This window comes from Mauremys reevesii, linkage group 16 (assembly GCF_016161935.1).
Source record: "Mauremys reevesii isolate NIE-2019 linkage group 16, ASM1616193v1, whole genome shotgun sequence".
Taxonomy (NCBI): domain Eukaryota; kingdom Metazoa; phylum Chordata; order Testudines; family Geoemydidae; genus Mauremys; species Mauremys reevesii.
The window spans coordinates 22700597-22727286 of NC_052638.1; the positions used below are offsets into that span (position 1 = coordinate 22700597).

Below are 26690 nucleotides of genomic sequence, written 5' to 3' on the forward strand. Positions count from 1 at the left end.
GTCACAGAATGAGATTGTGTTTAAAGATTTTATCAAGAAATGGTTGTTTGCTGAGGTTATGTTTTGTCCATGAAATATGCATTTCATATCTCTTTCATTTCATTAACATAATTTAATTTGTGCTTTGCATTTTGTGCATAATACATATTTGATTTACAAAACAAATATTTCCATTAGAAAATGAATTTCATGCAGGCAAAAAAGCAGAACCAAATGATGTATTGAAGGAAAATAAGAAGAAATGAAATGCATTTTCTCAGTCTATTAAAAAATCTATGGCATTGACAGAAAGTGCACTTAGTGCTACATTTAAAAAATAGCACATATGTCAATGTATTAACAAATAGAATTGGAAATACAAATATTTCCCTATATCAAGCCAAGAATCTCTTTATTTTAATTGAGTTGATTTAAAAGCCCAACTACAATTTAATTTTTATTTCATGATGTGGTACAGTGCCTGGTGCCATTACATCCATGTAGGATTTGCAGTCAATATACAAATATATTTTATCTTTTAAAAACTTTCTATTGACACCAGCAATAAATATTTTAATGGGCTGAAAATGTGAAATCATTCATTTGCTGATTGTCTTTCAATATTGGGTTGGTGGGGGCGGGAGAGATTCGTGAAACCTGGGTGAGAGAACGATGAAATAATGTTTGTAAAATTGCCATGAGACGGACCCCAGCAAACAATGCTGCAAATGGAATACATCAGATCTACATATCACTGCAAAGGCTGATCAACATATTTAGGAGTTTCTCCTCCATGAGATCAGTATAATGAGAGGAGACTCAGAGCCACAATGTCCAGCTGAAATATTTGGCATTAGCTATGAATAAAACTAATCGAATTGAGTGTCAAAATTAATATATGCCTGTTCTGGCATCTGAAATGTGTGTTTTCCTTAATTTAGTTAAAAAAAAATTGACAAGGATCTTGTGAGAACTTTTAAAGGATCTGATTCTTATGTGTGCTTTTCATGCAATATCCATTGGATTCAATGGATATACACAAGGGGTGAAATCCTGGTCCCATTGAAGTCCATGGCAAAACTCAACATTGACTTGAATGGGGCCAGGTTTTCTTTCACCCAAGCAACACAACTCACTGCCCCTTCTACTCACTGTATCGAAAATGGTAAAAATATTAAAATGGTCAGAAAGTCTTTTGTGGAAAGTCTTTTTTTTAAATTGGGATGGTGCCCATTGTGCAGCACGTGAACAAAGAGCTGTGTGCTGCAGTCATGGCTTGCCAACATAGTGGCCTGTTGGAGCTTATTAGTAGCTAGTAAAAATAAGTAGCTTTAAGAACTGGAGAAGCACAAAGATTTTGTGCAGCTACTTTTGCTCCCCCACTTGAATCCTGGACTGAGCAGAGCTGAGAATCCAGGTCACTGTGTGCATCTATCCTCCTAGCTTTAGACTGTGTGCACTGGATCTCGCTCTTGAGCAATAATTCTACAAATAAGCAAAAATCTTTCAGCTTACTAAATTGTAAAAAATATGCCAGAAACCTTAGGAGACTATTTTAAAATGGTTGTCAGAGGTGGCCCTTACTGCCTCATATCTCACTGTCTGGAATGGCTCATGACCATGAGTACCAATCTCAGGGCAGAAACCCCAACCTGGTTCTATGTTCCATAATTAGATTTCACCAACACAGTAAAAAGTGTGAACTCCTAAAGCACTATGCCATGAAGTCACAGATGATCCCCTTGGTCATTCCAGTCTATCTTGCCATCCATGCAAGCTGGACTTAGTGATAGTTGGTTGTACACCAAAGACCAAAAACATTCAGGTTGCTTCCAGTCCCAAGGGATCAGTCACTTACCCTATGCCAATCTGTACATTCGATCTCAAACCAAAGACAACACTTGGAGCCAATCCGACAGTAAACAGGATTTATTAACTAAGAAAAGACATGAGAGAATTATTACAAGGTTAAAGCAGTCACTCATATATACCCAAATGAGTTACAGTCTATGGTTTCAAAAGGTGACAGAATTGTAGTAATCTTTCAGCTCTGAATGTCTTTTAGGGCTAAGCCAGGTTGACCCCGGGTATCTCTGTTTCATAGCTCCAGCCCTGTGAGAATCCAAACAATAAAAGATGAAAAACTTTCTTGTTAGCTATTTTTATTTCCTTCTTCCAGAATTCAAGATGATGGGATGAGCCCTTTTGCATGTATCCTGCTCATGTGTGGTAGGGGGTAATTAACAAAATCTTTGTATTGTGATGTCCCACAATGGCCCATTTAATTTTTGATAGGACTTCTTGATGGGCAGGAGACTGGGTTCAAAGCTTCAGAACAAATGTTTTTGCTGTTACAAAACAAAAACTTAAATATTACATTATAGCATGTGATAGACATATTATAAGGGAGATTAATGCATGCAGGAATTTACAAGCATTTCATATAACACATTGTTATAAACCCAATACCCACCCTAACCATCCTAACACAGGTGAAACAGACTGGTTTCCAGCAATGAAATTGTCAGTGCTCGGCTGAGGCTTAAAGCTCTGGCAAGAGCGGGCACCTGATCTGCTAGCGTCCCACCTTACAGAGAGAGAGGGAAGGAGAGGCCTGTGTGTGTGTGTGTGTGTGTGTGTATCTATGTCTATATATATCTCCTCACACCCATACAAATCCATTGAAGTCAAGTGACTGATACATGGGAGTACGTGTGGGCAGCATTTGGCATGATGCTTTCATTCACTCTGGAACACATGGGTCCAATTCTGCTCTGTTACACTCACACAACCCCACAGAAGTCTTCCATTTCATTGGTATAACTGAGGACAGAAGTCAGCCCTTGAAAGATTAGAAAGACTGGCACAGGCCAGAGCTGGGCCTTAGTTGCTTAATAGGCCTGGCTTTCCTTTGCCACTGACAATACTGCCAACTTCATGCATTGAAAAAGTATGTCAGGCCCCCAAAAACATGAGACTGTCTTAAAAATCATAGGATTAAAAACCAATCAAATACAATAAATATTGGGTTCTTTAGAGTCACATTTTTAAGTGTTTCTCCACAACTATGAGTTAGAAACTCAACATTAAAAAAAAAAAAGAGCAAGCAACCTGTGATTCTCACATAATCCATGACTTCAGAAGCAGGATTTTAAGAAAAACACCAAATTTCATGAGACTTGTGATAAAATCATAAGAGTTGACAACACAGTGCTGACTATTTAATCAGCTACTGGAAGGAAATGGAGAATGAACTTAGCAGTGCCAGCCATACTACACAACAATTTTAGGAGAAGAAATGAAGAATAACTCCTCCATTTAAAACTAAAAAGATACCTGTAGAAAGGGTAGAATGTAAATGTGTTAGCTTAGCTGGAATTTTGCCAGGACTCTGGGACTAATGCCCTTACTTTTATGAAAAGTGCTTGGGATAATGACTGACGGTAACTGAGTCGTCTGTGCTGTACCTAAGGCTAATTGAATAGAGTAGGAATACATACTTGAGAACACCAGAGGGAGGTTAGGTGAGGAAAAGGAAGAAGGGGAAAAAAGACAGCATGGTGGAGAAGGTTTAACTTTCTGAGAATTAACCTAAATAGACTCCACTTTAATCCTTCTAGCTCTTGCTAGGATCATGCTGAGCATTGGTGAAGTACTCACTCAAAGAGAAGAGTGCTGCCTATCTGCTGCTAACTGCAGCCACCAACTCCTTCTTGCAGCCTGTATTGGTCTCCCTTCCAAATATTAAACAAGCCTGACTCAGCTTATCTATGAGACTTTTATAACAACAGTTCGGGGCCTCAGTCTGTTAGTTATTAGACTTGCAGAATTCAGCATGTGCTATGATCTAAGTTTAACAGCTCTTGCAAGCTCAACTTTTGCCACTGGTGATGTGTCTAGGCTAATACTGTGCCAGGACACTTTCTTGGAGTTGGTCCACTCTGATCCCACATCTCCACTAGCAACTCAGCAGTAAATTTCCTTTGAAGGGGGTCTCATTTATGCCTTCAAAACAAACAAAAAAAATAGCTGTAGGCTAAACTGTACTCTCATTTACACTGGTGTAAATCTAGAATAACTCTATTGACTAAACCTCAGCTGGCCAGTTAAACCAGCTTCACGGTCCCTTTGAGCTGGCACAAAGAAGGTTGTAAAGCAGCCAAGAATCTGGCCTTCAGGGTTTCCTGGCTTGGTTAGCCATGCAACTACAAGGGTGTGTTCACAATACTGTCCCTTTCAGAGTGAAGTAGGCTTCCTAGCCATTCTGGTGGGGGATTCCTTGTGAGTTTAAGATGATTGCTGCAGAGTGAGTCAAGTACACTGTGTTTGTTTATGGAGACTCTGTCTGATTTTTTAGTCTATTGCTGTTTCTCTGATTCTAAAAATAAAAGTCATGCAGAAAGAAAGTACCTGTTTGCTCTTTCTCCTTGGAATAACATCACCCTGGCCCCACAATTGTTATTGCTAGTCTAGGGCCTAGTGTGGCTCTGAGTAAGGAATTTGGAACTGGGTGCAGCAAACTTAGTGCCATTTTAAGACCAAAAACTCCCTTTTGATCTTTAGTTTACAATAATCAAAAAAGACACATACATTTTCTTCTGGTTAGGTCCTCGTACATATTGACTGCTCAGTAAAATGCATCTTGTGTAAATTCTTAGGTACATCAAAAATTCGTGTCCTCAGTCCAACTTTTGAAGAAGTGAATAATATCAGCATGATTGCTAATTATATGTACTATCTAAGATGATGAAGGCTTTTGCAGAAAAGTTTTAAAACTAAAACCCCACCTACCTTTGTGGTAATATTAGTGTGTCAGAGTTGGCATAAGAGTGTTTTGAATAAAAAATAAAGTATGTCTAAAATATAAAAAGAAAAAAAGCTTAATGTCTGCATACACAAAAGCAATGATCTAAGGGAAATCACCAGTTGCTGTTCTGTGAGGTATAAAAATAAACTCTTGTCTCCTTTACTTTTACATCCACTGACAAGTGACTATATTAGCATTAAGCAAAAAAGCAGATGAAAAGTAATGTCTTTTATTTAGCACCTATCTGAAACATATTTGAGTTTTCTGCAGCAAGTGGGACTGTGAATAGGAGTTTGAAACCATATAATAAGACATTGTGTGACAGTATCTGCCCATTGTGCAGTCACTCTTGTAAGCAACATTTCCACTAACTCTTGGATAACTTCATACATTCTCATCTTTTTTTTAACCTTGTATCATTATAAGATTGTGTGTTTGTTCCTTATAGAAATAAGTTAAGATACCTGTCCATCAACTAGTCTGGTGGACATGACTTGTTTTCAATATAACTAAAATTTTGAGCTATGTGTTGTTTTCTAACGAAGCACATGTGTGCTGCAGAGTAGAAAAACAGAAATGTGCTGATACAGGAGACTCTACTTGTTTGTTAGCAGTGATATTGGAAAAAATCCATCTCTCCTAGCAGGACAATCTCATCATATTAAAAGTTATGGATTTCTTGCTTAAGCATTCTACGCTAGCTGCAGAGCTGTATAAACTTGCTTCTGCTTATCAGGCGAGCCAACAGTACACAAAAAGAAAATTTAACATCTTTTAACATTTCTGCCTTCATATGGGAGTTCTTCTGAAATGAGTTCTTCAATTATCCTGATGGATCTCTTTAGTGAGTTGGTACTGTTTTCTGGCTTATAAAGCCAGTGCATTACTATGCAATACTGTGTATGTAGTATTGAAATGAGATCAACATCATTGCTTTACTACATTTTAAGCAGAAGTTAGCACGTTATAAAATTATAAAGGCAGACTTCAGAGTTAGGTATTCCAGGGATGTGTTTTAAAACCTACATTGTTTTTAGCTGGCAAATTATTCAGTGTGGGTGGAAAGTCAGCTCTCAGAGGTTGCTTTCTAAAATAGCTGATGATTATTAACTGATACTGAACAATAACTGAACAGATAAAATATTATATTTAAACCTGATGTGCCCCAAATAAAAAAAGAGAAACCTGATTTACAAAAGGTGACGTAAAATTATTCATTTCATAATAAAGTGGCAACACTGTAAATATATACACAAAATAAACACTATTACCACTTTATTTTGAAATGAATCTTATATATAGACCGACTTTCTAATGAATTGTCAGAAAATCCATTAATACACATGAGATTAATTGAACATGCATTCTGAAAACATTTTGGAACATCCATCTTTGGGTTTGAATGTGTAATACTATTATGAAAAATATTTATATCTGTAATTTTCCAAATTATTAAGCCACTAAGGTTTGCCTATCAAAGAACATTTTAGCAAGACAATTCATAGGTGTCCCATCCCTACCTAATGATCCTTGGTTGCATGTGTGTGTGTATAGATTTGTAGTCTTTACACTGTAAAAAACTTCAGAATTGTTTGACCCTGTAAACACAAAATTCATGTATCTCACCCTGGGACAAATGCATTCTTTTTAAAAGCAGCATATGGGCAGCCTTGGACTGATGTTAGTTTATTGTCACTGCTTGATAACGTTTAATGGAAAAGATACAAGAGTGCCAAAGAATTTTAATTATTTTTGTGATAAAGTTATATGTTCAGCCTTGAAAAAGTGGAGATAATGCTGGGATTCATTATTATTCCCAGTGTGTTTAAACAGACGACACAGAATGCAAACAAAAGCAGATGAAATTTGAAAAGTATTATCAATATTGCAGATAGCAGATGCCCTTTCCAATCAGAACAAGCATATCTTCTATAGCAACTTTATGGTTGAGTAGTTTATTCATTTCGATTAGAAGGTTGTACGTTTCTAAAATATGTAGATGGTATCTAGAAAACCAACCAACCAGTAGGGTCATTTTGCTTGTTTTCCTAAATTTATTATTTCACTTTTGCAGACTTGATCTGAGGTGCATTAACATAGGAGTGAAATCTTATTATGTCAAATTCTATCTTGTATATGACCTTTCGTGTATTTTACCATGGTTCTGAGAGAGAAATGGTAAGCGGTGTCTGTTCTGCAGAGTTTAACCAGAGTCATCTGTGTGATGGTACAGTTAAAATTGGACCAGCTTTTCTGGAAACTTTCTCTATTTGTGGCTGTATAACTGGGAAATAAAACTTTGCCCTGGCTGAAGCATACCATTGAAAGGTTTATCTTTGGAGCATTTTTTGAAGAAAAATATGAAGACAATTTGGTAATTTTAAAATTAAATACAAATTGGCCTGTTAGAGCATCAAGTACAATTCCATGCCAGGACGTCAAGTCCCCTGATAAAGGACCTTAAAATAGAATTTTTTTTTTTTTCAAAATTGGCTGCCTAACATTTAGGTTCCTAAATCCAGGCTGAACCAGACCCATTGACACCAGCTAAGCATCTGACTAAGGCATTGATCCTGTAACTGAATCCTCACAAGCAGACCTGTGTGGAGCTATTGACACCTCAATGGTGCTCGGAGTGGGTGCTGTGGTCTGCCCATCTGTGTTGAGTTGCAAGACCAGGGCCTTCGTTACCTGAGTAAGTGGCCTGATTTTAAAATCTGCTGATCATCTCACTGGATTTTTAGGATGCTTTTCAGGACTAATTTAGTGAAAGAAGATCATATATTTTAGGGTGATATTTTCTAAGCTTTAAACTCTTAATTCAGACTAATATGTTGTCTATTCTGAAAGAAAATAAACCTTTAAAGTTGTTTTGCAGCAATATACTGTACTGAGTTATGAAATCAGAACCCTGAGGCCCCAGTTCTGCAATAGGACTGTAAGCATAGTCTTTGCATGGGTGGATCCTGGGAATCAGGGGCCAAGTTTGGAATCTTCAAAAATATCCTGAAAAATTCCCTACTATGTATTCTCATGCAAGTCATATTTTCATATTAGCATTAACTTTTTATCTGTTCAATAACATCCTAGCTAATAAGAGATACATGTGGACCTTAGCCATATTTAAAGTTGCAAATCTGTAGTCCACATTAAAGCTGCAAATTAGAGAATCTGTATATATAAGCACATGAACTAAAAACAAGGCTTACTAAAAAGAAGGAAAGAAAAAAAAATCCTCATTGTAGAGGATTTTAAAAGAACTGCTTTGTGACCTTGATTTCAGGCATCAATATAAGGACAATGAGTTCTTAAAAAAAAAATAGCATGAATGTTCAGTGCTTGAGCAGCGGTAAAAAACAAACAGAAAAAAAAACTGCAAGAAAAATCAGCCCAAACCTTACATTTAAGGTCAATGGAAGTTTTGCATGAGTAAGGGGCCATAATGACTGTGAACATTCCCACCAGTGGTGACTGAGAACCAGGGGGGTTGTAGGAAGCTCTGCTATTGGTTTGTTGGTTAAGGTGTACTGTCAGAGTTCTCTCTCACCAAATCCTGGTCCCATTGGGATCAAATGGGAATTTAGTTACTAAGGCCCAGATCCACAAAGGTGTTTAGGCTCCTAATTTTCTTTAATTTCAATGGAAGTTAGGAGACAGTGCTTAATGTGTAAGGAAAGAAGTGCCAGAGCTCAAGTAATTAGGTGCTGGGGTTCAAGTAATTTTTCTGCATTCGTAACTGACGCAGCAACCCAGAGGTGCCAGGGCTATGAACAGTCAAGCTTAGCGGTGCCAGGGCTCAATGTTAAGAACTGTTTGTAGAGCTGGGAAGAGCTGTTTCCTGTATCCTCTATTTTCCAGGATACTCTTTGTTTGAGTCTTCCTCAGTTAGGTACCCACTGGCTTTAAATTCAGCCTGTCTAAGGGGGCACGTCCCCTGGACCAGCAGGAAGCTGCAAAGAAGGAATCTTCCCAAACAAACTCCCAGCCGAGGTGAGTTCACTGGCTACAACGTGCACAGTCCTATCAATGTCAAATACAGCACACGGCCACTGGTATTACAAAAACCATGTGAAAACAGGCCTTGGAGGTGTGAGTAACATAAAGATATTTCATTACAAGTGGCTCTGAAACAAGTGCACCAAAGTTTAGGGAAAGCGAGTATGAGCCCCACAATCAGGATTTAAATTTTGTGGGCACCTGTTTTTATAATCCCTATAAATGCTTAGCCCAGGGTTGGGGCTGTAATAAATAAATAACAATAATGGGCTAAGCTAAAACCCCAAATCAGAACCTACCCTGGCCCTTTTTGGAGGTATAGGGGACAGGATGTTTGAAATCTTGACTAGACTCTAGATCCACATGTGGCCACTTGTGCTCATCTCCAGTGTTTCTACGGGACACTGCACTCTTTATTTCTAAAGAAATGGTCCCCCTGGTTTCCCTTTAAATTTGGGTTTCCTCTGATGAAGGTGGCTGGCTGATTTTCAAAGTGATTCCTACCTCTATTCAGCTGTGAGGGTATAGAACCATCAGTTTGTCTCTATCAGCCTTTTGCAGGCCAAGCTGGGCTTGTCAAGGGCAGCCTTTTGCACTCATGTTATGAGTAATACTTTCTCAACTCTTCTACAGAGAAAGGAAGAGACTCAGATGCCTGATTCTCCCGGCAAGGCTCAATTCCAGAAAGTTATTTAAAGAGCACTAAAGATATGACACGAATTCACTGAGAGGTAAGGCTGGAACACGGTGTTGGCAACTCTTGTGATTTTATTATGAGTTTCATGTTATTTGATGTTGTCTTCATAAAGCCCCAGCTCCTATAGTCACTTGATTGTGTAAGAATTTCAGCTTCCATTTAAACAAAAAACATTTCTAGCTTTCATAAAGACACAACCCCCCCAAAGCAAATCAAAAGAACCCCACATTTATTATTTTAAAAAATCTGATGATTTTTACACTAGCCCTGATTACTTGGAGGGCTGACTCATGATTTTTGAATGCTTGAGATTGGCAGTACTGGAAACAGGGTGTGACTCTCTTAAATGATGGTAAGAGACTGAACTTGATTTTCAGGATCTGCTTAACTGGCATATGTGAGGGCTGCAAAAGATTAATCTGTGTTGTCACATAAGAGTGGTCAGTGTCCACGGATTCCTTTGATGTAGGGCTGTATTCCCACAGAACGCTGAAATAGGGATGGTTTGAGGTGCATCAGCTCAGTAAACTCGGCTACTCAGATTTGCACAGTGCAGAACATTCCATTGCTGGCTCCTTCTCCTCATCCGACCTCCCAAATCTTTGGGATGGGATAAGTGTCTTTGACTGCAGATCCCCTTGGTCTTAGTCAGCAAGTTTGTTCTTTCCTTCCACAGACCCCTTAGGAGCTGTAAGCAGGGGCAGCATCTACCCTAATCTTAGCAATAGTCTTTATTGAAGAAAGCCTGATTTACCCTGCCAAGTTGCCAGCAGGAGCTGGAGTTCATAGAGGCTCAGGTGCTACATAAATCAGTATCTCTGTGCTGACCAAACCAAGCCCCGTGGAAGAAAACTCTGCCAGGTTCAGTTCCTATAATCCATGCAATCCAAACCCAGAGAGATTTGCACAGCCATAGAAGTATGAGATGCACAGTATTCTAACCCAGTTTCTTCATTAATTCCCCCTATTGTCCCCAGTATATCTTTCTCTTTCCTTTGGCTGAACATCATTAACTCTCATTGTCTTGTGCAATTTTACAATTTACACATACATATTCTTTGATTAATGCATATGCTGGATGCTGTTGATGGTAGAGCCCCCATAAAGGATTTGTGCTTGGAAAAGATTTCACCATGTTTATGGTTGTGCAGTGTCATCCAAAACACATTCGATTACTTAACAGACTCACAGAATAAATGCACTCTATGCATATAAAGGCATTTCTAGAAAGTTCAATGTTTAGTGCTATAAAAAGCTACAGTGCTTAGTCCTGTTCTTCCCAGACAACAGGAAAGGGCCTGTGATTACTCCATGCCTTGCTGTGTTGGACTGTGATAACTTTAGGGAAAACTGCGACCACCAAAACTGACAACTTGTGTTGATCTGCTGCGACGTGCTCGCAATGCCATCTGTTAACACATGTCACCACTATAGGTGTGGGGATGTATTCTATAACAGACTTAAGTCTGTGTTTTCAGAGTTGCTGGGAAGCAAGAGGCACACAAAGGAAAACTGTAATAAGTGCAAAGTATAATTAAATTTACTCTGAGAACTGCCAGAGTCAGTTAAATCAGCCCCGTTTAGATATCATTATTTAACCAATAGAGTAAATAAGGTTTGTAGAAGTCCAGCTCGGAATCTGCTTCCTTGGTGGAGTTAGATGAGCGGCACTTGTTGTCTGTTCACTTTAATGTGTGATGTTCATAACAGAAAGACACATAAATATAGATAAAAAGCAGACAGAAGAGTCACTAAATCATGCAACTCTTGGTATCCTCAGCATGGGCAAGGGCTGGGCTTAAGTTACAGTTCCTGTTTTTGTCTCCTTCATCTGAGGTCTTGCATTGAGCTAGTAAAACATCCACTCTTCCAATAGGAAACAAAGGTGTGAGGTCTTCAGAGAATGTAGATTCTCCAGTTGTGCAGTTTCAATAGCTGTTTCACCTTGGAGTCAATAATCAGAACTGCAAACATAGGGGTAATATACATCCCTCTGGTGAATTAGAGGGAGGACAGTTTTCCAGGTTCAGCAAGATGGGTTTTAAAAATGGAGACACAATGTGGAGAAAACAAAGGGATACAATATGCTTGGAAAAGCATACTGGGTAGAATTATATCACCCATTGGGCCAAGCAGTTTTCCTAGTTATGTGATCTGCAAAGTAACTAGGTGCTACTGGAAACATTTGGGAATATTAATACTGCAAATATAGTACAACCAGAACTAAGGCATTTTTCAGTGCATTCTTATGGGTCTATCCCTGCTGGAATCCAGAAGTATTCAAATAAAGTGAGAGAGGTTGTTTTTGTATTTCCAGCCTGGCTAGAAGCAGAAGGCACTGGAAATCTCTGGATAAATTGTTCTCTTATGATTTTCTTACTCATTTTCTTCACTTAAAATGTTCTGAGAATTTTGCATAAGAATCCAGATTTTGTGGTATTTAAACTGAACCTGGACTCCAAACCTTTTGGGGTTCACCCCTCAATAGTTAAAATGACTGAAGAAGGGCGGGTTAAACCATCTATGAAAGTTTAGTTAACATGATGGATTTTGAACATTTAAGTTAGATGTCTACATACTGTCTATAGGTAAAAATAATTGAGAATGTGGTATCGGTTAGGTTCCTTTGCAAAGGCAGTAGCATGACTGGCAGAAAGCATCTGCAATAATTGACATCATCTTGAAACTATACTTCCTTTGCATACCAGAATACATGATTTGGTGCTGGGCTCATGATGACACTGGGGTGTCATCTAGAAAAGTGTTTGCATAAGATTTTAATGGAAGGAGCTTAAAAAAATATGTGCAATGCTTCTTTGACTAAAGGAGGAACTGAAAAGTCATCACGTGTGGAGAAAGAAATGTCAAGTAACCACAGAAATGTTTCTTGCCTGTGACAGCAGTTTGTCATGTTTAATGAGTGATGGTGTCCAGTTGTGAGACTGTTAGGAACCACTCTACTTAGAACAATTGTGAGACAAAACCAGTGAGGGACTTTGACCTCTAGCATTTCCACTGCCTTCCCAGGCTTATTTTTGTGTATGGTATATCTGCTAGAGTGATCAAAACCTTTCCTCAGTTACACCAATATAAATCTGGAGTAACAGCCTGACGTTCAGAGGTGCTGAGCGTCTGCAGCTTTCAGTGACTTGAACTGGAACTCTTGGTACTCAGCACATCAGGCCATAAAGCCATAGAAACTAATGGACTTGCTCCAGATTCATACCTATATAAGTGAGAGCAGAATTTGATCTGTTGACACCAGTTGATTTACTCTAGATTTAAAGTGGTGCAAATGAAAGCAGAATCTGGCTACTGGTCTCCAGTTACTGTAAGGGTTAGCTTTGGTTTTCTCCCACTTGCATATTATATGTGGAGATAAATGAATGTGTAATGGTAATACGCAGCCTGCAAATTGTATTCATGGTGGTGAAAACGCTGTTGCTGTTTATGATGGGAAAAATTAGAACCAAAAGGCCACAGAATGAAATATAATTTGTTAAAAATAGGGAGTAATATTGATTAAAATGAAAAACAGCATTCCAACACTTTACCATATAAAAGTATGTCCCCAGGTTCCTTGCATGTGCCCTATGATTATACAATAGACTTTAAATCTCTGATAGCTACATCAAACTATATTCTACAGCTGTAGGAAACAGCTCTGAATTGTTAACCTTCTCTCCAGGTACTGGAGGTAACACACTGTGAGATTAGATGTATATTTTTTTCAAGATATGCCACCCATTGAGGAGTCCATATTTACATCTTTTGTTGATATTTTTTATAGATTAAAAGAATCCCTTTACTGGGTGATAATTCTGCTAAGTACTATAATTTGCTGCCACTAATATTTGTCTGAGTCCTAGTTTGAAAAATATATTTGAAACCACTTTATAAAGTCTCATAATTGCTTCTTTGTAGAGCTGGTATAATGAGTAGTTTCTTTATCCAGCCTTTATCCTGTTAACCTTAGAGGTGAGTGACTGCTTGCTGGAGTAGTTGGGGAACGTCTTAGCGCTGTTGAGCCATTTAATTTCAGTACTAATTTCAGAGTGGTGACACAGAACTGGCTGAGAAAGCTTTCAGTTATTTCAAAGGTTTTTGGTTAGCATTGAATCAGGACCCGAATCACTAATATGAAATTGAAATAAGTGTGTGTGTGTGTGTGTGTGTATATATATATATATATATATATATATATATATATATATATATATAGTTGTTAAATGCAGGAATCAATCCACCTATATGTACCCAATCTACATTAAAAAAAATTGTCCTGCTGTTGGAGAATAGACACTTTAGCATATAAGAGAGGTTTGGCATCACAAATGAGAACTTCTGCTATAACAATGCTGCTTCTGCCCTGCCTGCTCCATTTAATGCTAGTAGGGTGACCAGACAGCCTATATAAGAAAAAGACCCCCAAATTGGGACTGTCCCTATAAAATTGGGCTATCTGGTCACTCTAAATGCTACTGTTGCCCTTCTCGCCAAGGTGGAGTAATAATGCTGACAGGAGAGTGCTCTCCCGTCGGCGTAGTGCGTCTTCACCAAATGCTCTGGAATGGCACAGCTGAATGTAGCGCTGTAGTATAGACTTGCTCTATGACAGATCACTAGTGAAAGGAAGCAATGCAAACTGTTCTGTCAAGTTTTATCCCTGTTTCATTTAGAAACTTTTCTTAAACAGTGTATCTTGAAAAGCAGAGTATATGTATCTTCCACTTACTGCTCCATCCTATTCAGTCTAAAATTCAATTCCCGACTGTCCAGCATATTAGCCTTTTATTTCCCTGTCCCTCCGAAAACATGGTCTTATTCTTCTAAATTTCAATTTTAAAATCTGGATGAGTGAGAGTTCCAGGATGAGCGATGCATTAGCAGAACTGATTTCTCTTGTTACTAGTTCAAAAGGCTTCAGTATGCGGCACAAATGATTCATAAGTATCCATTGTTCAGAGTTCAGGATAAAGAGTTCAGAATCAAAGCTCTGCTTTAATGTGTGCTCATGTATTTCTTTTTTCAGCAAGAGCATTCATTCATATATATATATATATATATATGAATGATCACATAAAATTCAAACTTGTTTAAGCTGCAGTTCTGGTAAATTGCTCAGGTTCTCAAGTTAGCTTAGAATGCCATGAGAGCTATACAGATGGTTACAGATTTTGCCAGTATTGCAAAAACTTAGTGCTTAGTTATGAAGGAAGAATTGTTTAATCAATATAAGAGCAAAACAAGTGATCACTTCAGGCGTTTTCTGTGTTGGACCAGATATCAGAGGTGACCCAGCCCCAATGGAAGATCCTGAGAATTAAGTCATGCAGAAATCTGACTGTTTGGCTCTTGCCAAATTGTTTGTTGAGTGCCCTTTATCAAAGGAAGAAATAACAAGTGCTGCTAATTTATGGGCAGATTTTTGCATGGGAACATAGGGCTACCAGTGGACAGTGACTGAGAGGTATTCCAATGTCTAGACACATGTCCAAATGTTTGTCGTCGAGTGAACTGTGCCCAGTGTTGCTGCTTTCAGTGCCTTCTTTATCTTTCATTTTAATGTTTCATAGATCTGAGGTACTGTCACTGTGGAGAAATACTGTGTTTTCTCCCGGCATCTTGTATCATGGCTGAGCATACTGAATGGGCTCTCTAAAACCTTTGTTATCAATGGAGTACAACAAGCCCAATGCAATCATCCTTTCAATTATCTTCTTCATCTCAAGTGACACCAGATAAGTGCTGGGATAGTATTCTTTGAACATTTCAGATATTGTTACTTGCTTTTTGGCTATAAATGTATAAATACTGGATAAAGATGAAGATAGCTCATGTTTTACCCTTTTTATCTCAGACAAAACTATGCTTGATCTACCAAATGGTTCTCTCTCCCATCTCCTTAGTTTCACTTCTTCTTGAGGCATGGGGTGATGATAGGACTATTGGGCTAAATCCTGCACGTTCCACTGGGAGTTTTGTTCAAGCAGTGATTGAGTGAAAGCCGAGGGCCTGATTCATTGTTGCCCTGTAGTGTTGGGCAGTCACTTATACCAGTACAAACTGAGTGGAAATTGCTTCCATTCCAATTTCACAGGGATTTGCACTGCTGTGAATGACTGTGTCGGGCCCTGAGTAAGGATGTCAACCTTTGGCCCACCCTGTTAGGAGATACATTCCTGATCCATTTGTTTTTATTTGCAGCCATGTTGATGGATTATTTTTACTTGATCAATGCAGTTGACGGCTGAGTTAAAAACCATTCCCTGGTCTGGATGTTGCCCTCATCTTTATTGCTTTTCAAACCATAGTGGCGCTAACTATGCAGATGGAGGAAGCTGGCTTCTCCTCTGCTCTGTGTGGGTGGGTAATTTCTCCATTCCCAGTTCATGCAGGGGTTATTTTAAGATGTTGCTTTGTGTGTGGCAAGTGCACTTACTGTGAAAGTGGTGGGGATGGAGGGTTGTCCTTGTTTGTCATTGAACTGACATGGATGAAGGTTCCAGACAGTCTCTTCTGGCCAGGGCAGGCTCGATTTTATGATTCTCACCAGTGGCTCCGGTGAAAATGTTTCAGTCTTTATGTTGTAGGGGAGAAGGACAACAGTTTGACATTGTGCTATTGAATGCAAAAATTGCAGACATTTTGAAGGTTGAGTATCTGAGCTAGTGTAACAAGAACTTGATTAGGACCATGGAGCTGCCTATGTACTGTGTGAACAAAACACTGTGGTAATAAATAAATTTAAAAAAAGCGAGAGACAAATAATTTGTGGGGTTCCCAATAGGAAATAAGTGGAAAACTTGGGCTTTTTTGTGGGAAATCTAGATCTATAAATTACTCCAGCTTAATGGGGCAGAATTCTGATCAAGTATGACTGTGTAATGCTAGTCTACTGGTACAAAGTGACTCTATTACCTAGCAGAATAAAGCACTGGATATAGGTATGAATCCTCCAGTTGCATAAGGCTCCTATAGTACATCCTTCAGCACTTACCCCTTAGTCTATTACTCTCTGACCCGCCATAGATCTCAAAGCACTTTACAAAGGAGATCAATATCGATACCTCCATTTATAGAGGTCAATAGCAGAGCCAGGAATAGAACCCATGTCGTCTAAGTCCCAGTACAGGGTTTTAATCACTAGATCACATTGGTATTGGCCATTTTCATTACCACTACAAACAATTCTTTTTCTCTCCTGCTGATAATAGCTCACCTTAACTGATCACTCTCCTTATAGTGTGTATGGTAACACCCATTGTTTCATGTTCTGTGTGTGTGTGTGTGTGTATATATAATATCTATATCTATATCTATATCTTCCTACTGTATTTTCCACTACATGCATCCGATGAAGTGGGGCTGTAGCCCATGAAAGCTTATGCTCAAATAAATTTGTTAGTCTCTAAGGTGCCACAAGTACTCCTGTTCTTTTTGCGGATACAGACTAACACTGCTGCTACTCTGAAACCTGTGTAGACATAGACTCTCAGGGTATCTGACTTGCCTAAAGTCACACAGGAAGTCTGGAGTGGAACAAGGACTTGAACTAGGGTCTCCCAACCACCCTTACAACTGGGCCAACCTTCCTCCCTCACCCTCTGTTTTTGTTTCCCTGTAGAAATCACTAAAGAATGGAATGCACAGTATAACACACATGTACTACCTCTGAGTAGGGTTGCCAACTTTCTAATTGCACAAAACCGAACACCCTAGCCCCGCCCCTTCCCTGAGACCACTCTCTCTGCCCCACCCTTTCCCCGAGGCCCTGCCCCCCACTCACAACATTCTCCCTCCCTCAGTGGCTCGCTCTCCCCACCCTCACTCACTTTCACTGGGCTGGGACAGGGGGTTGGGATGCAGAGGGGGTTGAGGGCTCCATCTGGTGGTGCAGGCTAAGGGGTGGGCCTGGGGATGAGGGGTTTGGGCTGCAGGAGGGGGCTCTGGGTTTGTGGGGGCTCAGGGCTGGGGCAGGAGATTGGGGCTCGGGGTTGGGGTGTGGACTTACCTCCGGCGGCTCCTGGTCAGCAGTGCAGTGGGGGGGATATGGCAGGCTGCCTGCCTGTCCTGACTCCACGTTGTGCCCCGGACGTGGCCAGCAGGTCCAGCTGCTAGGCAGAGGCACAGCAGGCACCGCCCCCCTGAAGCTCCCGTTGGCCGTAGTTCCCGTCAAATGGGAGTGCGGAGCCGGTACTCAGGACGGGAGGCAGCATGCAGAACCTCTTTGTGCCCCCCCCACCCCTGCCTAGGAGCTGGACCTGCTGGCTGCTTTCGGGGCACAGCGCGGAGCCAGGACAGGTAGGGACTAGCCTGCCTTAGCCCTGCAGCATCACCGACCCGACTTTTAACGGCCCAGTCAGCGGTGCTGACCGTAGCCACCAGGGTCCCTTTTCGACTGGGTGTTCTGGTCAAAAACCGGACACCCATTCACCCTACCTCTGAGTGACTGTCAGCAGATTCAAAAAGTCAGCAAAAATGTATCCCAACTCTGGAAATAAGTAGAGATCATACAACAGTGTGATCTCTGAAGAGGAAGCAAAATGGTTGTTGAAGGGTAATACTGGGAGTCAGTACTGGGACCTGGGTTCTCTTCTTTGCTCTTCCATAGATTTCCTGTGTGAATTTGAGAACATTATATGGCCTTTCTGTGACTTTGTTTCCCCATTTGTAAAACAGCCATCATAGTTACCTACCTCACAGGGGTATTGCGAGGATTCAGTTACTGATGGAAATGCTATAGAAATTTAATAATAATACCTACTCATTTTATGTAACAGCTTAAATTGCACAGATGCCACTGGCTGATGTAACCACCAAATTGGGTGTGAGACAGAAAAGTGGGAAATGCAGACATCTACCCAACAGGTGCTAGTTTTTGTTTCACTGTATTCAATTTCATTTAAATTCTTTTATTAATATCTGTTTTGGTTTTAGCTAGTCAGATTCAGGAATTAGGTCTAGTAATGGACATTCAGAGAGACAGTGTGCTTTAGTGGAACGAGCATGATGCTAGGAGCCAGGAGCACCTGAGTTTTAAATCCTAGGTCTGACACTGACTTTCTCCATGGCTTCAAACAAGATACTTTCTTCTGCCTGTTTCTTCATCTGTAAAATGAGGACACATACCCTCCGGCACCTCTGGGGTGTTATGAGGGTTAATATGTTAATAAATGTAGAGTGCTTTAAAAGCACAGTATGTAGTTCAGTGTGAGGGCTGCACAGTAGAAGGAATGGTATATCCTTATCAGCATCTCTTTCCCCTTTCTCAACACTAGTGTGTATGTGGTACACTATTCATCCTGTTGTCTCTCTCTCTCAGTGTTTCTTTTCCTAAACGTCTTACAGTCTAACTAAAGGGTTTTTGTGCATACTGTACGTAGAGGGGATAACACATGATAGTCTTTCTTTGTGGTCTGTGTTGTGCTCCCTATTGTTGCTCATTATTCTATATGGCATAAATAGTGTTACAGTAACAGGTTGATACGTTTTAAAGTTAATGAGCCACTGATCAGCATCTCAGAAGCTACTTAACAAAAATGTGCTTTCGTCGATTGTCTTGTATTCTTTAGTACATTTTATTAATTAATGAAATCGAAGGGTCTTTTGTACAGTATGTTGGAAGAATGTTATTCTACTGCACTATATAATCATTATTGCCATTAATGTGTGTTACTCTGTCACTAACGTTAATCTACCAAAAGAAACATATACCTTGCCCACTTAGCCCATGGTGTCTTTCAGAAAGATGTATGATGGGATGCAAGAGTCGTTAGGTTAAATACTCACTTCTGTGAATAGTGATAAACAATCCAGTCTAAATGGCCAGAGCAGTCAGGACGCTGCTTTTAGAGACCCTTAACATACATAGATTTAAAAATACTCATGCGGTTCTTTTCTCTGTTGGTATGGTACTGCCTTTATGAATGGCTCACTGTCTTTGGAATCCGCACCTCCCTGAGGATAAAGTGCAGAGCAAATCAGTTATGCATAGCAGAAGAAGGGGCATTTTCATACTTTGCCTTTTCATTTAGATTTGATTCCTCAGAAAAGCTGCTTAAAGGGTTTTACAACTGCTTTGATACGGACTCTAATTATGAAAAGGTAGCCCCAGTAAATAGCGTTAGGTGAAAAGAGCACAGAAGAGGTGGGGCAAGGGAAACCTTGACTCTCTCAATGCTTCCAGAGGATGAGTCTGGAAAGCCACAGTTAGTGTTACAAATTCCATGGCAAAGCTATTTTAGTGGCTTTTGCGAAAGGGATGCACGTCAGTCTTATTGCAGTTCCATGGGGAAATAGGTTCCACATACAGAAGGGGAGGAGAGACTGGAATGAGGCATCTGTCGTTCTCTTCCAGGGTTTATGATCTCTTAAGATTAAAATGAAATGCACGAGTTTGTCATTTCAAAAGTTCTGATGTTCTTCTTCAACCAGCATCTTAAGGTGGCTGAAGTCTTCTGTATCTTATTGTAATTATTTGTGGTGTGCAGCCTTATTGATTTCTCTTGTATAAAACACACAAGGTCTGTTCTTTTACTGTGAGTGGTATGAAACAGCTGTCCATGTGTTGCACTGAATTTAATGTATATCGGGATAACAAAGAATCAGTCTCAGAGGGGACTTCTTTTGAGATGCGTCTAGCTTTGGATTTATATGTTTTACTAGATATCAGAGCATTTTCATTGCAGCTATCGGTTAGACCCACTAGATCTCCAATAAAACTGAGAAACACAAAACTGCAAAACTTACAAAATGCAGTATGCACACACAACCTGGATCAACCTAATTTCAGCATAGCAAACACAAAACAAAAGCTGTATATGACTTCTTAGCCTTTGTGCACATCTGCATTATTATAAATGCTAATATAATTCTGCAATGATAAATAATTAAACAATTATGGTCATGAATCAATAAGTTTAGCACATTTTTTCATCAGCAAATTGTACTGTATAAACAAGAAATATAAATTACCAAGTCTAATTTTCACTGAAAATTGTAAGCATTTTATATCTAATAATTAAAAAAGTATTAGAATTCAATGTAAGATACTTAGAACTTTAAAATTTTCCAGTTTTAACCAAACACCATTAAATTGTCGTGTTTTATGTTTCTGAATCTGATTAACATTTTGAGATCTGACTTTTGTAATCATTCTCTTTGTTTCTCCCCTCCCCCCCACACCTCTGGTTGTTCCTAAACACAATTTCTAAGCTGGAATCTAGCTTCGCTTGACCCCATTTAATTTCCTTTTAAAAGAAATAAAGATGTTATAAAACCTCTTTTCTAATATTCTATTGAAAGAGCCAGATATTTTACACATGCTCTAAGCAGAATCATAGAAATGTGGGTCTGGAAGGGACCTTGAAGTTGTCCAATCCAGTACACTGAACTGTGGCAGGACCAATATAACCTGTTTTTAAGAACTTCCAGTGATGGGGATTCCACAGCCTCCCTTGGAAGCCTATTCCAGAGCTTAACTACGCTTTTAGTTAGAAAGCTTTTCCTAATATCTAACCTACATCTCCCTGGCTGCAGATGAAGCCCATTAGTTCTTGTCCTACCTTCAGGGGACATGGAGAACAATTCATCACCGTCCTCTTTTTATAACAATCTGTTATTAGGTCTCCCCTCACTCTTCTTTTCTCAAGACTAAACATGCCCAAGTTTTCTACATTTCCTAATAGATCAGGGTTAGCAAAGCTTTTGTCATTTCTGTTGCTCTCCTCTGGACTTTCCAATTTGACCACATCTTTCCTAAAGTGTGGCACCCAGAACTGGACACGGTACTTCAGCTGAGGCCTGACCATTGCCACGTCCTGCATATAGTACAATATGAAGTGGCAGGGAGGAAAGCTTTTACAAACACATTAGTATTTAATCCAAAGTTGTTCGGTTGACTCTAACCTTTCCAGCTATCAGCTCTCTGGCATTTGTAAAGAACCCATCACCCCAAATATCTGGTACCTACCTATATCAGACATATTGTTTTTTGCATTATTTTTTTTGTCGTTCAGTAGCAATAGGGCTAGATAAACCTAAGTCCAGTATCTTATTATTTCTCTCCTTAACTAGATCATACACATACTAATACTGTAAACAAACAAGTTGATAGCCTTAGAGATACTGGGGCAAATTAACTCTGGTGGAACTGCATTGAAATTAGTGGTGTTGCGTCAGCTTACACTAGGGTTGAATTTGATGTTCTCTTGACCTGTATTAGAAATGAAACATGTTTTCTGTGTATCTGTGTTTAATTCTGTAGCTACCATCCCCAAACTTTATATATTCCAATCCACTCTGACAGTACAGTTATTGCTCATTTGCCTTATAATACCATAGAATGCATCTCTCTCTCTCTCTCTCTCTCTCTCTCTCTCAGCTTACACACTGTTCAGATCATGGATCTCTCTCTGCAGTTTACAGTCAACTCTCATGCAGATTTATCACCCTACATCATAACTTTTGTAATGGGGGCATGTTTAACTGGGATTCCTGGTGGGTGGAAGATGGAGGACTAGCTTCTCAGTAGGCCTCAGTAATGCTGGCCCTGTATCTTCTGACTTTCTTTGCCCAGGACAATCACTGTATAATATTGAGTCTAAGAGTCTTGTTGGCTTTCAATCTGCAGAAAAATCATGTTTGTTCCTCTCTTTTGTGTATGCCATGAATGATTTCTCTACTTGACTGTAACCCTTTTCTTATCCCTGCCCTATGTATTCATTAATACAGTTTTTTAAGGCTTGAAGGAATCATTAGATCATTTGGTCTTACTAGGACCAGGGTGGGCAGCCTTTCAGAAGTGCTGTGCCGAGTCTTCATTTAGTCACTCTAATTTAAGGTGTCGCGTGCCAGTCATACATGTTAACGTTTTTAGAAGGTCTCTTTCTATAAGTCTATAATATACAACTAACCTATTGTTGTATGTAAAGTAAATAAGGTTTTTAAAATGTTTAAGAAGCTTCATTTAAAATTAAATTAAAATGCAGAGCCCCCCACACCAGTGGCCAGGACCTGGGCAGTCTGAGCACCACTGAAAATCAGCTCGCGTGCCGCCTTCGGCACACGTGCCATAGGTTGCCTATCCCTGTACTAGGAATTCTATGGTTTGTGTTATATGGGGCCCTGTTATGGTATAATGGGAAATTTCCTTTTTCCTTTGAGGTGTTAATTTGTATAGCAGGTATGGAAGGTGCTGGCTTAATAGCATTGAAGACTGGGTTCTTGTATTACTCCACAGAGTAAATATGTTCTGATCAGTAGCTGTATATATTCCCCACACTTCCTCTCCCCGCCTCCAATATGATTCATATGTAACCTGGAGGGGAAACACTGCTAGCAGAGAAAAGGAATAGCTGCCTCCAGTCAGTCCTGGGCCCATCTGCCAGGACTGCCAGCATAATCATGGCTTCATGATACCTACCACCTTGTTGCATACAGGCCTCCAAACAGCCACAGCTGTGACTTCCATTGCTACTAGCCTGGGTGCACTTGAACTGACCCCCTAGGGGTGAAAGGCTCAGTATCCCTTTATTAATCATCTGTGTCCCCAGCACATTCTACTCCAAACATGGTTAATATTGTAGCAGCAGGGGGGTCTGGCGGAATGTGGCCAGATCACACTTTCTAAAAAGTTTTAATGCAGCCAGAGCTCTCCCATGGCAGCACCTGCCTCACCTAGAGCTGGAGACTGGCAGTGCCTCCCACCACTCATTCAGCTCCCTTCCCCACAGTCTCTCTCTCAAACCCCCACCACCTGCAACCCGGCTGGGTGGGAAGGAAGCCCATTGCAATATATGTAATGGGGGGAAATGCACTTGGAATGCTAAGTTACTTCTGCACCCAGTGTTCCTCTGATTTGTGGCAACTACCTGTGGTAGAGTTTGCTGGGGAAATGCTGTAGGGAATGTACTGTGCCTTTCATGGTGCTGGACTTCCTGTCCTCTCTCCCTGGAGATGGGTCGCTTTATTATGGTATTTATAAGAATGAAGAATAGTCACCCATTCTTGTTTCCTCCTGTTAAGTTCTCAAATGAATACTGGTAACCCTTTACCATGCTTGATGGTCAGGCAGGATCGATTACTGCAATACACAAGCCCATGTAATGAAACAGAAAGCTACAGTTCTTAATAAAGGTTTGGCTAGGTTGTGTCTGGCCCTAGTATAGATGTGAGGGAGTGGCGTTGAATGTCTGTCTCCCGCCCCTTGTACAAAGGCCAGTGACAATAACAGTCAACTCAAGAGAATTCTAGCCTTGCTATTGAAATCCATAGAATGCTTCATAAATTCTATGGGAAAGGTTCTCTGTTAGATTCTGTAAGATTTTAGAATAATTTTTACAGCTCCCTGTTGGTTTCACCCCATTAAAATCTATAGGATGTTTCCCATAGGACCCCAGAGGAGGAGACCTGGCCATGGTCCTGCCTGACTCTTTACTTACATGGACTTTGAGAATTCAGAGAGTGAGCTGTACCATTCAAAGGGATAGAATTCTCGTGAGTTCTGGAGGATGGCTTAAAATACCTATGGAAAGGGCTTTGGGGTCATTTTCTGAAAATTCTCTAAGACATTTTGGGTCTCTAGAAGGATGCAGCCCCTGGAGTCCCCAGAACATATTGTCTTCGTTATGGCTGGTTAGAAGCAAATTCCTTTCAGGAACTGAAGATTGTGCAATATGTCCTGGGAAAGATAATTTCAGATAAATTTGCATCAGGGGCTCAGAACTGAGAAAGGCTTTCCCCACCATAATCTGGAAATGGTTAATATACTCATTATAGGTTATTGTCACTGGCCTTTGTATAAGGGGCAGGGAGAGACACTCAGCCCCGGTCCCTCACGTTGGGAAGCTGGGGGAGCTGTGCCTCCTGGGGTGTGTACCACTTGCTCTGTACATGGTCTGAAGGAAACAGATTTTATTGAAACCGGTTATAGTACTTAAAAGTTGTGTATGCTGTCTCCACTGCTGATATTTTTTGTTAACGTTAACCTAGGAACCAAAATTTGGTTGATGAAAAGGATGGTGCTGTGTGCAATAATATTCCACTAACTGTAATGCCCCGCCAGCAGCAGCAGCACAGAAGTAAGGGTAGCAATACTGCAACGCCCTCTACAATAACCTTGAGCCCCCCCAAACTCATTTTTGGGTCTGGACCCCTACAATTACAACATTGTGAAATTTCAGATATAAATAGCTGAAATCATGAAATTTATGATTTTTAAAATCCTATGACCATGAAATTGACCAAAATGGACCCTGAATTTGGTAGGGCCCTAATCATTGTGTTGGAAGAGCTTCCATGTAGATTTTAGCAGATAGAGTGCTGCAACTGTATCTAACTTTTATCCACCAGGCATTTAGCCCTGTGTATTTTGCATACCGAGCTCCTGGGCAGTAGATCCATTTTCACTTTTGCCTGTGCACATCTGAGTCAGAATCCTTCCCATGCCATCACAAGTCACATAAGGTGCAAACAAGGCACCATCATTTTTGCTAATTCTGAATTTATGGCTTGTTAGAAGCAAATTCCTTCCAGGAACTGAAGGTTGTGCAATATGTCCTGGGACAGATAATTTCAGATAGATTTGCATCAGGGGCTGAGAACTGCTCCTGCCTAAACTTTCCATCTTTTGATAACTAGGAGAAAGGAAACTACGTATGGAAGCTGAAGAGCTTCACTTTGGGTTTCTTCCTCCCGCTGCTGCTGCTGCATCTGCTTCTCTTCCTCTAGTTATTCCGACGTGCTGTATTTCCATTTGTGGGTGGATGTGTCTTTGCCTCTGATGCCGATGTCACTATTCTTGTGGCATCCAGATTTTGTTTTACTGTATGGCTCTTAGCAACATGTTTCTTGCATTCTGCTCATTCTGTTTTAGAGTTCACACTTTCAGAGCCTAGAGATATAGATCATGCTACATACTTGGTTTTTAAGCTTTCTTAGTAAGACAAAGCACAGACTGAATCTTTGAATTAATACACTTTCTTTATATGGAGTGTCTCATTTACAACGTAGTCTGTGTTCACATATACCCAGACTCCAGTGTGAAAAATCCACAACAAAGATCTACACAGGCTGTATGTGAATTTAGTTTATATGGGTTAAAATGTATAAAAATTTTCAAATTAACATAATTTCTCCTCTTGTAAAATTCTTTGTCCTTAGAGGATCTGACAGGACAACATCCCTAGGAACTTAATGCTTGCCTGTTTCTTTTAGAAAGATTTGGGACCTGTGGAGTGGTGGTATTACCATCAAAGATTTTATGATGTATTTATTTATTTTGAAGATATTCTAAAAACACTTAGATTTAGCTTACAAAACTGGATTACATGATGCACAGCAGGTTTAAAAAATATTTCAAAGATGTTGCTTTCATGCTTCAGATCCTTGAAAAGCTAAATACATTGACTTCTGAAACTAAATCTTGGTTTTCACCGTACAAAAAAATAAGAAAAGTGTTTAATAGCACATATGGCATAATTTCATTTGACATCTGTTTTGTAACAAACAATATTTAGCTCACTTATTTGCTGAATGATACAGTACATACTGCAAACAAAAAGTCCAATGAACATAGTTTGTAATATATCAATATTTATTGCAAAAGAATGCAAAACTTAAACATTTAAGCATATTATTGATTGTAATATGCAAAACATTGATTACTGCATGCTGCCAATGCAAAGAGAGTCTACTGCATGCCTTATGGGGTTTGAAAATTAGGTAGATTTCTGAAAGAATAACTGATATCCTCCCACTGGTGACATTTAGGCTTATGCCCTCTCAACCTAATTTGTGTCATCTTATAGGAGACAGCTGTCAATATATTTAGGATGGTTTAGCTCATAACAGCAAAAATGGTGAGACTATTGACTTAATTGCATGGCGTGATTGATTCTAATGGAAACAACATTTAAAAACTCAAAATGCACTTTCTGTTGTCAGACCTAATAGAATACCATAATGAATTGAAGCTTCGTACACAAATACGTTATACTTTCTGAACGGATTAGTAAAGGACAGCAGTGTTTTGTATAGTTTTATTTTTTTAAAATTTGACTCTAAAGTTGAATTAACTGATTTGTTTTAAATAGTATTCCAACCAAGAACTAACACAGAAACATAATCAGATATAAACCAGTACATCGTGGTGGTGGTGATGATGATGATAACTGAAATAACAAAAGGATACAATCGTATTGTTAACAA

The 26690-nt window shown here is 39.6% G+C and overlaps 1 protein-coding gene across 4 annotated transcripts in view; it reads left to right on the forward strand.

Moving 5' to 3' along the window:
• ZNF536 (zinc finger protein 536) overlaps positions 1 to 26690 on the forward strand; it is a 521459-nt gene that overhangs the window by 12257 nt on the left and 482512 nt on the right. Inside the window, exons 3-5 of one of the 4 annotated variants that reach the window (XM_039503707.1) lie at positions 7309 to 7481; positions 8645 to 8776; positions 9416 to 9513. The exons of 1 other annotated variant lie outside the window; for it this stretch is intronic. The gene's annotated coding sequence lies outside the window, so the exon portion shown is untranslated. Of the gene's footprint in view, positions 1 to 7308; positions 7482 to 8644; positions 8777 to 9415; positions 9514 to 26690 lie in introns of those variants that run through there. 2 more of the 4 variants (XR_005589061.1, XM_039503708.1) reach the window with 2 other exon arrangements.